This window comes from Amblyomma maculatum, chromosome 1 (assembly GCF_055883805.1).
Source record: "Amblyomma maculatum isolate TAMU_Amacu chromosome 1, ASM5588380v1, whole genome shotgun sequence".
Taxonomy (NCBI): Eukaryota; Metazoa; Arthropoda; class Arachnida; order Ixodida; family Ixodidae; genus Amblyomma; species Amblyomma maculatum.
Window position 1 is genome coordinate 135031947 of NC_139344.1, and position 15026 is coordinate 135046972.

Below are 15026 nucleotides of genomic sequence, written 5' to 3' on the forward strand. Positions count from 1 at the left end.
ACTTTGGCTACTGTAGAGATCTGTATAGAACTCCTCGGCTACTTTGACTATCTTTTCCATATTAGTGATGACGTTGCCCGCCTTGTCCCTTATCGCATACATCTGGTTTTTGCCTATGCCCAATTTCTTCTTTCCCGCTTTAAGGCTTCCCCCGTTCTTTACAGCTTGCTCAATTTTCTCCATGTTATACTTCCTAATATCGGCCACCTTGCGCTTATTGATTAGCTTCGATATCTCGGCCAATTCGATCTGGTCTGTTGGATTGGAAGCTTTCATACTCTGGCGTTTCTTAATCAAATCGTTCGTCTCCTTAGACAGCTTACCGGTATCCTCTCTAACTATCCTACCGCCTACTTCTACCGCGCACTCAGTAATGATATCTCTGAAATTATTGTTCCTTGCCTCTAGGGTAATGTCGCCATCCTCAGTTAGAGCTGAAAACCTATTCTGTAGCGAGATCCTGAACTCTTCTGCCCTCCCCCTCACCGCTAATTCGTTGATGGGTTTCTTTCTTACTAATCTGTTGCGTTCCTTCTTCAGATTTAGGCTAATTCGGGACCTCACCATCCTGTGGTCACTGCATCGCACTTTCCCGATTACCTCTACATCTTGCATAATGGCGGGGGTTGAACACATTATGAAGTCGATTTCATTTTTAGTCTCTCCGTTAGGACTTTTCCATGTCCATTTCCGGTTCTTCCGTTTGCTGAAGAAGGTATTCATGATTCGTAAGTTATTGCGCTCTGCAAACTCAACTAGTAACTCCCCCCTGCTATTCCTAGAACCAATGCCATAGTCACCTACTACCTTGTCTCCTGCCTGTTTTTTCCCTACCTTGGCATTGAAATCGCCCATTAGTACAGTATACTGCGTCTTTACTTTTCGCATTGCCGATTCTACATCTTCGTAGAAGCTTTCAACTGCCTGGTCATCATAACTACATGTAGGTGCATAGGCCTGTACAACCTTCAGTTTATACCGCTTATTAAGCCGAATTACGATGCCTGCAACCCTCTCATTAATACTATAGAATTCATCTATATTACCCGCTATATACTTATTGACAAGGAAACCTACTCCTAGTTGTCGCCTCTCTGGTAAGCCTCGATAGCCGCTCAGGGAACATTACATAAGAGTTATCTCACTTGTCCACTCTTTCACTTGTCCTGTAAGCTGAACGACAGGCCTGATATTGTAGCATGCGTTGACGACAAAGAAGCGCCTAGTTTACGGCCTACAAGTGACGACCACGCTAGACGCCATGCTGCCCCACATAGACGAAAGTCCAAATGATGATGTCGCCTCTTTTCTACAGCGTGCTGAAGAGGCCCGTCAACTTGCACGGGTGCGAATACAGCAGCAGCAAGGCCGAGATGCACAATGCTACAACCTGCGGCGGCAGACTGCAGACTATCTGCCAGGTGACCTTGTCTGGGTTTGGTACCCCATTCGACGACGCGGACTGAGCGAAAAACTCTTGCGCCGTTATTTCGGCCCCTACCGCATTCTTCGACGCGTTAGTGAACTGGACTATGAAGTCGTTCCGCACGAGGAACCAGAGCCCCGGCGTCTCAAGCGTTCTGAAGTGGTCCACGTGGTCCGCTTGAAGCCTTTTCATGCCAGATAGCAGCCCCTTTTACTCTGTCCCTCTTTCAATCTAGCATCGGGACGATGCTTTTAGCACGGGGGGGCTAATGTAGCATGCGTTGACGACAAAGAAGCGCAGAAGTGTGAGAGGAAGAAGTGTGCTAACCTCGAGTCTGAACTCTGACGCTGTTCGTAGAACCTTTGCCATGCCTTGGACCTCGGACGCAACTGTAAGAGTCGCTGTTTACGCGACAATATCGCAGCTTTAAACAGTTTAAGGGCACAATGTGACAAGCATCTACAACAGATTCTGAACTGTTTTTTTTTTTCATGGCGCAAGGGCATCTTAAACCAAAGAGCGCCAAACACAAGGTGAGGTGTCAACTGAAGTTACCGTATATTGCCGCGTATAAGTCGACCCTTTTTTTTTAAATGTCCTTCCGAAAGTTGGGGGGTCGACTTATAATTGGGGTCGACATATATGCGGAGTCTTAGTCTGCTTAAATTTCTCGTAATTTCATAAAAGTTGTCAGACACAATGTGAAAGTGAATCTGCTTTAAAAAAAAAAAAACTTGAATTTAATTGAGATATGCACCAAAGGTTTGCTTTAACACAATAGCAACTTATCGACAAACCGTGGGCGTTCCATGAAAAAACGGCCAAAGCTGGGCAGGCTGGTAATGTTTGATACAAATGGTACAGCTATAAATCCAATCCAATCCAAAACGGCCACACGTGACCATTCACATGAGCCGAGAAACATTTTCCAAGGCCCACTTTCGCGTGTTGTGCAACGTTGTGTGCCTTCTGCCATTTCTTCTCGTCGCACCGCCTGTACTCTAGCCGACGTGACAGCTAACAGCGGTGTATGTGGTTTGTGTCACTCGATGGATGACTTGCAAGATGCCGCCGCAACCTCGGCAACAGTACAGCACTGCTTTCAAGCGGCAAGTCATTCTTTACGCAGAGTCGGAAAACAACGTCGAAGCAGGGTGGAAGTTCGACGTCTCGGAAAGGTGCGCGAGAGGCTGGAGAAAACAAAGAAGTAAGCTTTTTGCGTGTGCTACTACACGCCGTTCCTTTTGCAGGCCAAAGTCCGGACAATACCCTGCCATTGAGGAGGCGGTTCGAGACTGGGTTCACAACCAGAGAAGCAACAGCCTGAGTGTTTGCTACAATGACATTGAAACAAAGGCATGCGCTGTCGGGGAGGAGATGTGCATCCCGCATACCGAGTTTAAAGTGTCTAAGTGGGTGACGAATTCCATGAAGAGGAACGGCGTAAGCCTGAGGCGACGAACGACTGTATGCCAACAGTTGCCCGAAGCCTACGAAGAAAAACGGAGCGCCTTTCTGCGCTACGTGAATGACCTGCGGGCAACACATTCATTCCTGCTTGGTCAAATAGGCAACGGTGACCAGACTCCAGTCTGGTTTGATATGCCTATCAATAGGACCGTGTCCGCAAAAGGGGAGCGCCAGGTCCGCCTGCTGACAACGGGCAACATGCACAACCGTTTCACGGTCATGTTATGCTGTACAGCAGATGGGCACAAGTTGCCGCCATTCCTTCTGTTCAAGAGGAAAACGATTCCGACGAAGGAAAAGTTCCTGCCAAAAGTCATCGTGCGGGTGAATGAGAAGGGATTTTTTAATGATGAAATGGTCCTCGAATGGTTTCGTCTCGTGTGGTGCAGGCGTCTGGGGGCACTGCTGAAGCCCCGCAGCATGCTCATCCTGGACTCATTCCGCGGCCACATAACCGACCGTGTGAAAAAAGCGGTAGCGGACGCGGGATGCGACCTGGTCATCATTCCGGGCAGATTGACACCTATTCTTCAGCCACTGGATGTGGCGCTGAGCAAGCCATTCAGACTGCATCAGTGCATTCTACAACGAGTGGTTCCATCAAGAAAACCCAAAGACACCAACAGGGAGGCTGAAGCGAGCTTCTTTGGGCGAAGTGGCTCAATGGGTCAACGATGCCTGGTATGGACTACCAACAGACATGGTCTCTGCGGCGTTCTCCACGTGCGGCATCTCGGCACCGCTTCCGACGACCAACGGCAGCAGTGGCTCATATGATGATGACCGCGACTGTGTCCTCACAAACGACGACAGATGTCTCATGAACAAATAAATGTTTCTTTATGAGTCATCCTTCTGAAATACTTTTTGGGTGAGCTAGGACCGCAGGGTGCGGCAGCGTCGACCTAAATTCGGAGTCCAACTTTTTTTGCCCAAAGGGGGTCGCGAGTTGGGGGGTCAAATTATAATCGGAGTAGACTTATAATCGGCAATATACGGTAATACTATTGCCGAAATATGCACGCACTTTTATAGTAGCTTTTTTTTCTGCTTTTACATTCGCGAGTTAACGATCTTCTTCACCGGTTTTATAGTGAACATGTCCCGCAGCGTTATTTCTCATATTTTTTTCATTTATTTTTGGAGGTCATTATAAGATTGTGACGAACGAATTAAATATCCACGTACAGCCTAGCTCTGATCGAGTAGAATATTTAAGTATATAGGGTACATGGAGTTTAATGTCCCAAAGTGGAATCGGCTATGAGGGGTACAAAATCAGTAGAATAAGATGATGCGCATTTGAATAAAAAATTTCCAAGTGTATTAAAAAAGCTCAGCAGATCGCGCAAATTTCGATGCAAGCGACCGTGAAGGAACGTTGCATCTGCACTCATGCGTCTCTCCTATAGAGCAAAGAGAACAAAATGAGAGCATTCTTACGGGCATGTACATATTAACCTGTGAATGACCTTGGCTACGTCTGTAAGATGAGACAGACGTCAAACGTCTTTTTTATCGAGCAGGCGAAAACAAGTTGGCAGAGGCAAACATGTTACAATAACTAAGCGACTGAGTTCTTCTTATTAAATATGAAATTATATTACTTAAGTTGCTGGTAAAGAGAGCTAGAAATGAAATTTCTTTTTCACTATATATATAGTTGCCGATAATTTCTTTAGTGCGAAATTGCTTGAAGCAGCAGAAAGCCAGTCAAAAGAGATGGTCATATAAAAAACACAATTCAGTCATTCGTATTGTCGTCCTCCTTGCATGCGCCAGGAATAGGCCCGGGAGTTTAACAGTGTTCACTACTAGTCTCTCTTATACATTGCGCTTTCTCATTTTTATTTAACTTAATCACTCACTGCAGTCGCCTACGTACCGTAGCTACGCACTGTTGAGGCCACGAAGAAGGAAGCCAATGCAGCGCTCTTTGCCAGGTAATTCCAGCAGTAATCAGCTGATAACGTGCTGAAACACTCTCCAAGCATAAACCAAACTATTTCTACGCACAAGCGAAGCTTACGCTTCAGGATATTCGCACGAGCAAACTGGTTTCGAAGGCAGCGTCGCTTGGCGCAGTGTAGGCACGCTGCGCTTTTGCTTACACCCCTTGTCGCTGCCAATCGCAGCACCACCTTTGTTTACAAACATGACGGTTGTCTATACAGAACAAGAAATGGTTTTTGGCAGCAAGCTTTTTAGAGAGTTTATTTTGACTATGAAAAGTGTGCAACTGAGAACACCATCCTTGAGGGATATCATTTTCCTGTATGTACTGCTTTGAGTATGCATTGCCAACACGAACTTTGAAGGTCCGTTCAGACAAGTAACTTGTATTCAACATGTTCCCTGTGATGCCAAGAGAGAAGAGGTCGCGGATGATACCATAGCGCCAAGTGGTATCATATGCTTTTTCATGATTGAAAAAGACAGATAAAATATGTTGTTTATGTACAAAAGCATCCCTTGCACAAGACTCAAATGCAATGAGCTGATCAGCTGTTGAATGCCCAGCTCTAAAACCAGCTTGGTTTTGATGAAGAAGACCATTGTATTCAAGGAAATGGAGAAGGCGACGACTTACCATTTTTTCAAAAAGCTTGCATAGACAGCTGGTTAGTGCAATAAGCCGATAACTAGCAGCAAGTGTGGTTGGTTTGTGGGGTTTAACGTCCCAAAGCAACTCAGGCTATGAGAGACGCCGTAGTGGGGGACTCTGGAAATTTCGACCACCTGGGGTTCTTTAACGTGCACTGACATCGCACAGCACACGGGCGCCTTGCTTTTCGCCTCCATCGAAAAGCGGCCACCGGGGCCGGGATTCTATCCCGCGTCCTTGGGAACAGTAGTTGAGTGCCATAACCACTGCGCCACCTCGGCGGGGGGAGCAGCAAGTGTGGGTTCTTTCCCGGGTTTTAATATTGGAATAATGATCGCTTCTTTCCATGCCTTAGGAAAGCGTCCTGTGGCCCATATTTTATTATACAGGCTGAGTAGGGTTTCAAGCGTATCCACATACAGGTGCCTGAGCATTCCATATGTGATCCTGTCAGGACCTAGTGCTGTGTTCCCACATGTGTCTAGTGCAATCTTCAGCTCCTGCATGGTGAAAGGGCTATTGTAGCCTCTTGCGCATGTTCTTTTATCATGTATTAGCTTCCTCTCCTCAGTTACCTTGTGCCGCAAAAAGGAATCTGCATAGTGCGCTGAGCTGAATATGTATTCAAAGTGTTGCCCTAGTGTGTCTGCTTGATGTTCAAGAGAGTCACCACTAGTGCTGACAAGAGGTGTTGGGAGAGTGCTATATCCTTTGAGTGCTCTTATACTGTTGTATACTTTGTGAGCACCAGAATAAGAGTTCACAGAAGAAAGGAATGACGACCAGCTTTCTCGCTTAAAGATGCGTCGAACACGCCTGCCATTTGCCTTTGCGCACTTAAATCCTATTAGGTTTTCAGCCGTGGGGTATCGTCGTAACTTTGGCCATGCCGTTTTGTGTTTCACGGGCAGTCTTACATTCTGCATTCCACCAGGGTCTTCGTTTGTTTCGTGGCTTACTTGATGTTTGGGGAATGTATTTTTTTGCAGCATCTATAATGTGCAGCGTGATCAAGAGTTGAGATTCGTCAACGCCTAAGGCAGTAACTGATGAGCAGGGCAGAGCTGAGTGTTCCCTGAACATCTTCCAGTGGGCCGCATATTCTTCAAATTTCCTGGGACTAGACACATTTACATTTTTATTGCCTGTGTACTTCACAGAGATGGGAAAATGGTCAATTCCATGCAGACTATCAATAACAACCCACTCTGTAGCTGCCAAGAGCATCAGGGAGCAAACAGCTAAATCAATGGCTGTGTACGTATTATGAGCTGAGCTGTAGTATGTTGGCCGTTTTGAGTTGAGAAAACATGATCCTGAGGACAACAAGGACTTTTCAAATAGTGCACCTCGGAAGTCCGTTCTTGTACATCCCCATAATGGGTGGTGGGCATTAAAGTCTCAGACCAGCAGCCATGGTTCTATAATCTGGTGGAATATACAGCAAACATACTGTTGTTATTTTGCCGAATATTAAGGCTTGTATTGCTACCGCCTCTAAGTCTGTGTTAAGCGAGATGTTTCGACAAGCGATTGACTTTTGAGTTACAATGGCAACGACACCAGAGGGGGTGAGTACTGCCTTGCCTATCTTTCCTGAATGCATGATAATGCTTGAGAAAACATGTGTCTGTTGATTTCAAATGCGTTTCTTGCAGACAAACTATGTTTGGTTGGCGTTCAGCGAGGATTTCATATACGTCATCCAGATTATTTAAGAGTGCTCGACAGTTCCAATAAATGATGCTCTCGGTAGCCATTTTGGTAAGTGTGGAAAGAATATAGAGTAGGATTAAGACTCGCCGCCCTTATCAGGAGGCTTAACTGGTGTATGTTTTTTTATTTGAAGCGGTCCAGCAGGCCCCGCCTCTCATTGGCGGATTCCCTAGATGCCACTGACGCTGCGGAGTCCATGCTCACCTCCATCGCCTCTGGTGAAGGCATGGAGGCAGATTTTTCAAGAGGAACCAAGTCCCTCTCAGATGTCTTTGGTGTCCCGGACGTCTGGGAGAAAGTGACCTCCGGGATTGCAAAGATTGGTGCAGCCGGTGGCTGCTTAGTAAGGAGCTGTGGTGGGAGCATGTCAGCAGCAGTGCACTGCATGCCCACCATTACTAGACACGGCCTGGCCCCTCTGCAGGCTTCGTCAGCATAGGGAGCGTAGGAAAGCATTCTGTACTTTTTTCGCGCCTCTCTGTATGTTATTTTCTCAGTTACCTTTATATTGATTACTTCCTTTTCAGCCTGAAAGGTCGCACAGGACCGCGAGTATGTGGGGTGGGTGCCCTCACAGTTCACACATTTGTAGTCAGTTGTACTGCAGTTATCTGCTGTGTGGTCGTGTGCCCTGCACTTTGCACAGGTAAGGCATCCTCGGCATGTCTGGCTGCCATGCCCGTACCGCTGGCACTTGAAACACCTGCGGGGACTTGGTATGTATGGGCTAACATTGCATCGGATGAATTCCACGTTGATGAATTCAGGAAGTGTGCTCCAATTGAAAGTGAGAACAATATGTTTTGTTCTTATTTCCTCATTCTTTCGCCTGATTGTTATCCTTCGAACTGCAGTTACACCTTGGTTCTGGAGGACCTCAAGGAGATTCTGTTTCGTTTAGGAGGTCTCGTTCAGAAATCACTCCCTGGCAGCTGTTCAGACTGCAGTGCGGTGATACTTGAACGTCAAGGTGAGCAAATGTCTTTGTTATGAGGAGCTTGTCTGACTGGCTTTTGTCTGATACCTCTATTAGTAGGTCAACAGATCCTAGTTTTTTGGCTTTATAGGTTGCCCCAATGATGGCCTTCAGCGAGTTGGCAATCAGAAAAACTGACAGCTCATTTACAGGTTTAGACTCTGTTATAGAGCGCAGAACAAGAAACTTCGGGAAGTTATCAGTTGGTGCCATGATTTGTTGCGTAACTTCGGTGCGGCTCCTTTTCAGAGGTTGATCGTGTTTCTTTGAAGATAGTTTTTCCATACAGTATGGATAGTCTAAGGGATCCTAATATATGTCACCTCTGGTTCACCCTTATACGCAGAGGAAGGTCCCGGAGCCCCTCACCTGGTAGACAGGCGAGCAGCCCATCGGCCGAGACTTGACCATGGCCTCGACCGCCACCGTTCATGATTTCCTCCCTCCACCTCTCAACCTTTTGCCACGGTACAGATGACAGCTTCAGTATGGGGGCTCAAGGTCCGTGGTGGCACCAAGCACCAACACCTCGTTACACAAGGTGCCCCTGCAGGGATGTACAATAGATTCGATGTGTTCACGTATTTGACACTTCATTCGTGAAATGCACCGTCTATATGGTCAGGAAAAGTAGACATACTGCTCTAATCGCCACATCATGTGAAAATTCCGACCATCATTTGGCCTGCAGATAGAGGTAAATATATAGGGGTGAAGCTATTTGAACAGCTTCAATCAATAGTATGTATTGCCTAGCATGTTGGTTCATGATACAGAAGAATACAGCACAATAATATAGCAGGGACAAGAAAGACATGCAAACACAGGCGCTCACTAATACCGCTGTCACACGGGCAGTTTCAATGCCCATCGAGTCGATGGAGATTGAACTCAATGGGAACCGGCCACTTCCGCACGGAGGTTTTCAATTATGCTTGAACGTGATCAGTATTGACTCAAGAGGTTCAAGAATGACCACTGGCATGCCAAGGAACATTGAGAGCAGCCCCGCATTCACCGTAAGGTGAAAAACAAAAAGCAAAATGTCTTCTGGATTAAATTATTGACACTAAGTTAAACAGTTCGTCAACTAGTTTTTTGGGAGTCAAAATGATCGCTCTAGATAATGTGCGGTGTTCAGATGTAAACAAACTGACAATTTTCTTATATGGCAGCAGGGCATGCCGCAGCGTTTTGCTCATGTTCGCCTTTTACCACACTTTGCAACAGCCAAGACATACAAAAGCCCCATACGTGTTTTTGACGATAGCAACTACGAACGCAGTGAAGACAACCAATGAACTGTGTCAGCATCCTGGCACAAAACGAATGCGGCAAATGCAAATCGATCGTCGTCTTTCCGGCGTTGCTGGCCTGCAGTGCCTGTGGGTTATGCTGCGCTGTGAGGTATTTGAATACCCTTCTCTGAATGAAGTTTAATTTAAAAAAAGAACTTAGTGTGATATTCACCTCGTTCTATACTGTTTCACTTCATATTTTTACTACATGTTGTTACCCATAGCTCGATCTGTCGGATCATACGCTCACTACTCAATGACCATTGAAATTCGCCGTATGGTAATAGTGCATTTGATGACCATCGAAAATGTCAATCGCTATTCACTCAATGGACATTGAGATTGCCCATGCGACAGAGGTATAACATGGGTGTCAGCAAGAATTTTTTCCTTGGGGGAGGGGGGGAGGCAAAACCAATTCACCTGCGTCTTATAGGGGCCGGGGGTGGCCAAATGCCCCTTTTGCACCCTTCTGCCTATGCCCATGATGATTAACAGCCTCTTCCTGCCAATCTAACATAACATGGTAACAGGTGCTCAAAAACAACTCTTCTCAGGTGCAGGGACGGTGTGCAGTTCTTACACACGCTGCAAATTTGGCTGAGCTCACCCAGGTAGACCTCTTTCAGATTCTTCTAGTCTCCTGCAGTCTAGTGTTTAGACACCTTTCTCTGGCTGATATAAACATTTCCACATGACAAAAGAATGAAATACATTTTTTTTTTTTTTTGCAGTTTAGCTGGCACGGGCAATGTTTGGCCACACAGACATGTTCTACAATGCTTTCAGAATTACCTTTTTTGCACCACTGGTTCAATTTCTTTCACACGGAGAAGACAACATCAGTTCATGCTTTCTTTCTAATCTTTTTTTTAAGTTGTGTGATACAGTATGTAGACACAATATGTAGACACAATATGAAAGCATCCTGAACAAGGTTTGAGGGGGAGCCTCAGTTCACAAGCCGAGCCAACATTTCGACAAGAAGACTTGTCTTCATCTGGGCGCATATGAAGACAAGTCCTCTTGTTAAAATGTTGGCTTGCAAACTGAGGCTTCTCCTCAACCCCTGTTCAATGCTTTTTTTTATACTGTGTAGCCATCTTCTTTCTCTCGTTCTTGCCAGTCTGTAAACACAGTATCATTTGACAATGGCAGTTGTTTGCTTTGGGTTGCTTCCTGACAGCAGAGAGCTCTCTGCTACATCAATTAAAAGATTCGCTGGATACCTGGCTTCCTTAAAACGGCGCAGTTGGCTCTGAAATGCATCTTCCCGTTGGCGTGCGCATGATTTTTCAAGAGCACTCATGGAACAATAACTTACTATAGGTCTCTTTACTAGTTTCAAATGTGTCGAGGCGTGCAAAAGAACTGGCTTGTTTCCCCTTAGCTCCCAGGCTCAGCATACATGTTTAGGGCCGAAATGCAAGCAAAAATCCAGACACATAATGTGGCCATCAGCTGGGCACTGAATGGTTACCTTTAACGTTTGAAGGCAGACAGTGAACATGGTTACAACTTGGGACACTTGTGTCTCAAAATACCCTCTGACATCATTCAGAACTGCAAGGACGGCATCCATAAACCTAAAGACCATAGCTTACATCGCGCTCGATGCACTGATCCTGAAACTTGCAGTCTCAGAGAGACATATATATCACTCAAGACTGGCGCGACACATGAACCATTACAAATTCCACTTCGTTGTGAGACAATATGATCTTCGCACTGTATGACCAAAGATGGAGATCAAGTTTTTTGGAGTTGCTTTCAACATACTTGAACTCCACCTTTGAGAAGTGAGGTCTCGGAGAGCAGGATGCATATAACACAAGAAAACTCAAATACAGATCGAAACTCTGATGAGGTAAGCAAACACTGCAGCAAGTGTAATAAATGCACACCTGCCTTTGAAAGAACAGCTGTTCTGCACAAATGCTGTGACACCAACACAACACTGATGGCAGAAACTCAGGTCATTTCAAAATGTTTTAAGTTTGTAACCATGCCGTCCATGCACTAGAGTGAAAAAGGGTTGTTCTTAAATGCCCATGAACATACTGTTAAACATTAGAGGGAAGGACAGGAGCAACGAAGTAATCATGTAACAGTGGCATGATATGTTTGTTGTTTCTTTTCTTTGTATTGTCTTGGAACTGGTGGCTCTATAAGCCGGTTCAAGTCTATAAACAGCGTTGTTAGCTCCTTTGTTTGCATCACTCTTCCTTGCCCCTATCGCTGCTGCACTGTATTAATCTGTTTCAAGCAATAATTAAAAAAGAGAAAGGTAACTCAACCTTTTATGCGACCCATAAAAACAAAGGCAGAACAAGAGAAAGAAGATGTCTACAGCATGAAAGAGCACTGAGCAAAGGTTGTAGGGGAGCGTGAATTCAAGAGGACTTGTCTTTGTCTTTGCAGCATGATCATTGTGCTGAGAAAAATCTGTCAGTGCCTGTCCAAAACCACAGTAAGCACAAAACCAATAACAAATCCGGTGCAATCAAAATGTCAGAGAACTACAGTCTAGGCAACCAGACACAAGATGAGCATAAAAAAAATGTTCATGCAATGAAAAACGTAAATCCAGACACAAAGAAATTTACCTTTGTAATACCAACAGGATCACAATCCTAGGTTGGATGGATTCAGCAGTCAAAAGACACAGCCAAAAACGTGCATTCTTTTAAAGTGATCTGAGTACCCGTTACTGCTGTTATCTGGATCATCAACTATAAATTTAAGGTAGCACAGGCGTACATGAACACACATACAATACGGGAACTAGCAAGAGCTGAAATGTGTAGAACGAGACACAGACGTGGGCAAATTACTGCTTAACTTGAAGCATTTCAATTTTTAAAAAAAAGACCCAATCTGCCTCCTACTGAAGCTGAAGTCACAAAAGGCATTGCACACACATGGTAGCATTTTTTAAAATACAGAACGACCAGGTCTATTACTCATGCTGCAGCCTTTCTGCACCACGCCTTCTCGCAACAAATCACCGAGAGTTTAACCCACAGCTGCCATGACCCCTCTACGACATCTGAAATGAAGCGCCTACAACAATATTTAGAGGCTGTAAACACATGCTGCAGCCATACGATACAATATGTCATCTCTCTAGCTTGTCTTACTTCGCAATGTGCACAAGTACTTTAAATTAAGATTGTAAACATTGCTTACCTCTAAAGACAACTGCGTAGTCATGCAGACAGATGTTCGCCTTTATCCAGGTTCAGTAAAAGTACTACTGCATATTTGGCAGGTCCAACTTATAGTCACATTGAATAGAACTGTCCAGGCCTCCTCCTTCCGATCCTTTCAAACTGGACACAGAGCACCCATCCTTTAGACAGCACAATGAAGCACACACACCGAGAAGTTAGCAAGACTCGAAATGGCCGTTTACATGAAATATCGCATTTCGACAGCACTACACGAGTGAACGCCCTACTACAGTTGTATTCGCACGCTAAACACGGCACACTTCCTGACGGTTCACAATTGAAGAAGCGCTTCAAACAAACATTGAAGTTCGCCGACGTCTGGCATAGTGAGCAATGACAAAGACAAGGCAATGACTAAAATGACGGGGCCCAGCACTTTTTAACAACGGCGCTGAAGAAATGAAAAACACAAAGTGCATTTAGTTTCGGTTCCGATTTCACTGGGATAAAGCACATTCAGACATTTTGCTTTACATTTTACTTTTACACTTGGGTACAATGTCGCATCAATGCATATAAAAACCACACTGATTACAACGTATGTTGACCAGAATCGTCAGTGCACGGCGCTTTTTGAAGTACACCGCAGTAGCAGTGGTGCCTCTTGACCGTGCAGTGAAGCTTCCTCAAAATGCAATGGTTCAGCGTAAGCGCAAAGGAATAGGTTAACGACCTGTTGTTTTCACTGTTGGTGAAAACTGGGCGAAAATGGCCCCATCTCAATGTTGCGGTACATATTTGCATGGTGGCATGTCTATGTGTTGTTGTTTTGTTTCTTTTGTATGCCCGCAAACCTGTACCACTGAATTTGATGTGCAGCTAATGCCTCGGGTGATGTACCTAAAGAAAAATTTGGTCATATCTGTCAGGTTTTGTAATACTGCTTCGACCTGTAGGACGTAATGGGAGAGAGCGTACCACGTCTGCGTAATCTGCCTGTAGTATAGTCTGAAATCTATAGTTACTGGATCCACAGGATATACCTGTAAAAGGTTTTTCAGTCCGTCCGACGCACTTAAAGCCAACGTTTTTGCCCACAACTTATGCCACAGTTTGGTTGTTTATGGCTCTCACAACATAAATTGAAAAAGAAAAGTTAAGGGGAGCTGCACCGAAATGAGTCATCGCGAACTAAATCCAACTAAAATTAAAGAACCGTGGGCCTGACACTACGAAAATAGAAAAATTATAAAGTGAACCAGTTCGAATAAAAGGAAACATTAGGCACGGTAGACAGTTGAAGCCTTATGCGCAGCGTTGGTTGGATATCAGACCAAGCACTACAAAAAAAAAAAAAAAAATGACAAGGCTCGCGCCGAAAGCGTCAAGCCATAGAGAAAAGGTGTTAGGCTGCAGGAATCCGAGTCTCGCCGGCATCAAAATAGAAGACGGTCATGTGAAGTCGACCCAGCTTTAGCTGTTTTTTTTTTTTTTTTGCCACAGATTTCGGCTTGCGCTAAGCCGCTTAATGTCCGCCTAAATGCGCCTGTACTAAAGGTTTAGTATTACGCTCATGCGTTTCTTTTATATCAGTTCTACGCTTTTTAAAGCAGGCGCCGAAACCGACTGTTCTTGCGAAGCAGCGATGAAGTCCCGTGCTTAGTCGTTACCGCCGCTGGCTTTGAGAAACACGCGGAAACTTCGATAACTAAATGATTTGCCAGAACATTCTTGCAGGCTAGTTGGTGCATGGATTTTGCTGGATGCTAAGCACGGGAAGACAGGACAACAGGAACACTGAAAACAACATGTTTTCACCAACTATAAATTTAATCTAGCACAGGCGTACATGAACACACATACAAGAATACGGGAACTAGCACGAGCTGAAATTAAAAGCGCTGTGTCCTGTCTTGTTTTCAGTGTTTCTGTTGTCCTGTCTTCCCGCGCTTAGCATCAACTGAACGATGAATGGACACACATCCCGCTCGCTAATTTCGCACTCGCGTGGGTAAGAGAGGCTGCGAAAAGAACGCTATAGGTTATCTCATTGAATGAATTAAGTGACAGCGTTGGTTCAAATTCATTTTACGGTAAGAGGCTCTTGAGGGTGCAAATGGAACAATGACTGTGGTCTACGGAAGAAACAATCACCGCGCACATCCAGCCCCATAATGAACAAACAACGAAATCTTGCTCACCTGCTGGCAAAACGATTTCTTCTTTTTCTCAATCTGCGTTGTTCAGTTAGATCAGCATCTTTCGTTTCGCGCGTTTCCAGCCTAGACATAAACGCCCAGCGGGCAGCCGGGACTCATCGACTCATCCCTGTCTTTTCGTCTTGTGTCGTGTGGCTCATCCA

At 45.2% G+C, this 15026-nt stretch overlaps 1 long non-coding RNA gene across 3 annotated transcripts in view; it reads right to left on the bottom strand.

The window, feature by feature from the left end:
* LOC146203990 (uncharacterized) overlaps positions 1 to 15026 on the bottom strand; it is a 38513-nt gene extending 23487 nt beyond the window's left edge. For 2 of the 3 annotated variants that reach the window (XR_014703938.1, XR_014703936.1), the window contains exons 1-3: positions 14866 to 15026; positions 12681 to 12843; positions 8563 to 8740 (exon numbers count right to left, since the gene is read on the bottom strand). This is a non-coding gene — a long non-coding RNA (uncharacterized LOC146203990). Of the gene's footprint in view, positions 1 to 8562; positions 8741 to 11897; positions 11947 to 12680; positions 12844 to 14865 lie in introns of those variants that run through there. The other variant, XR_014703937.1, reaches the window with a different exon arrangement.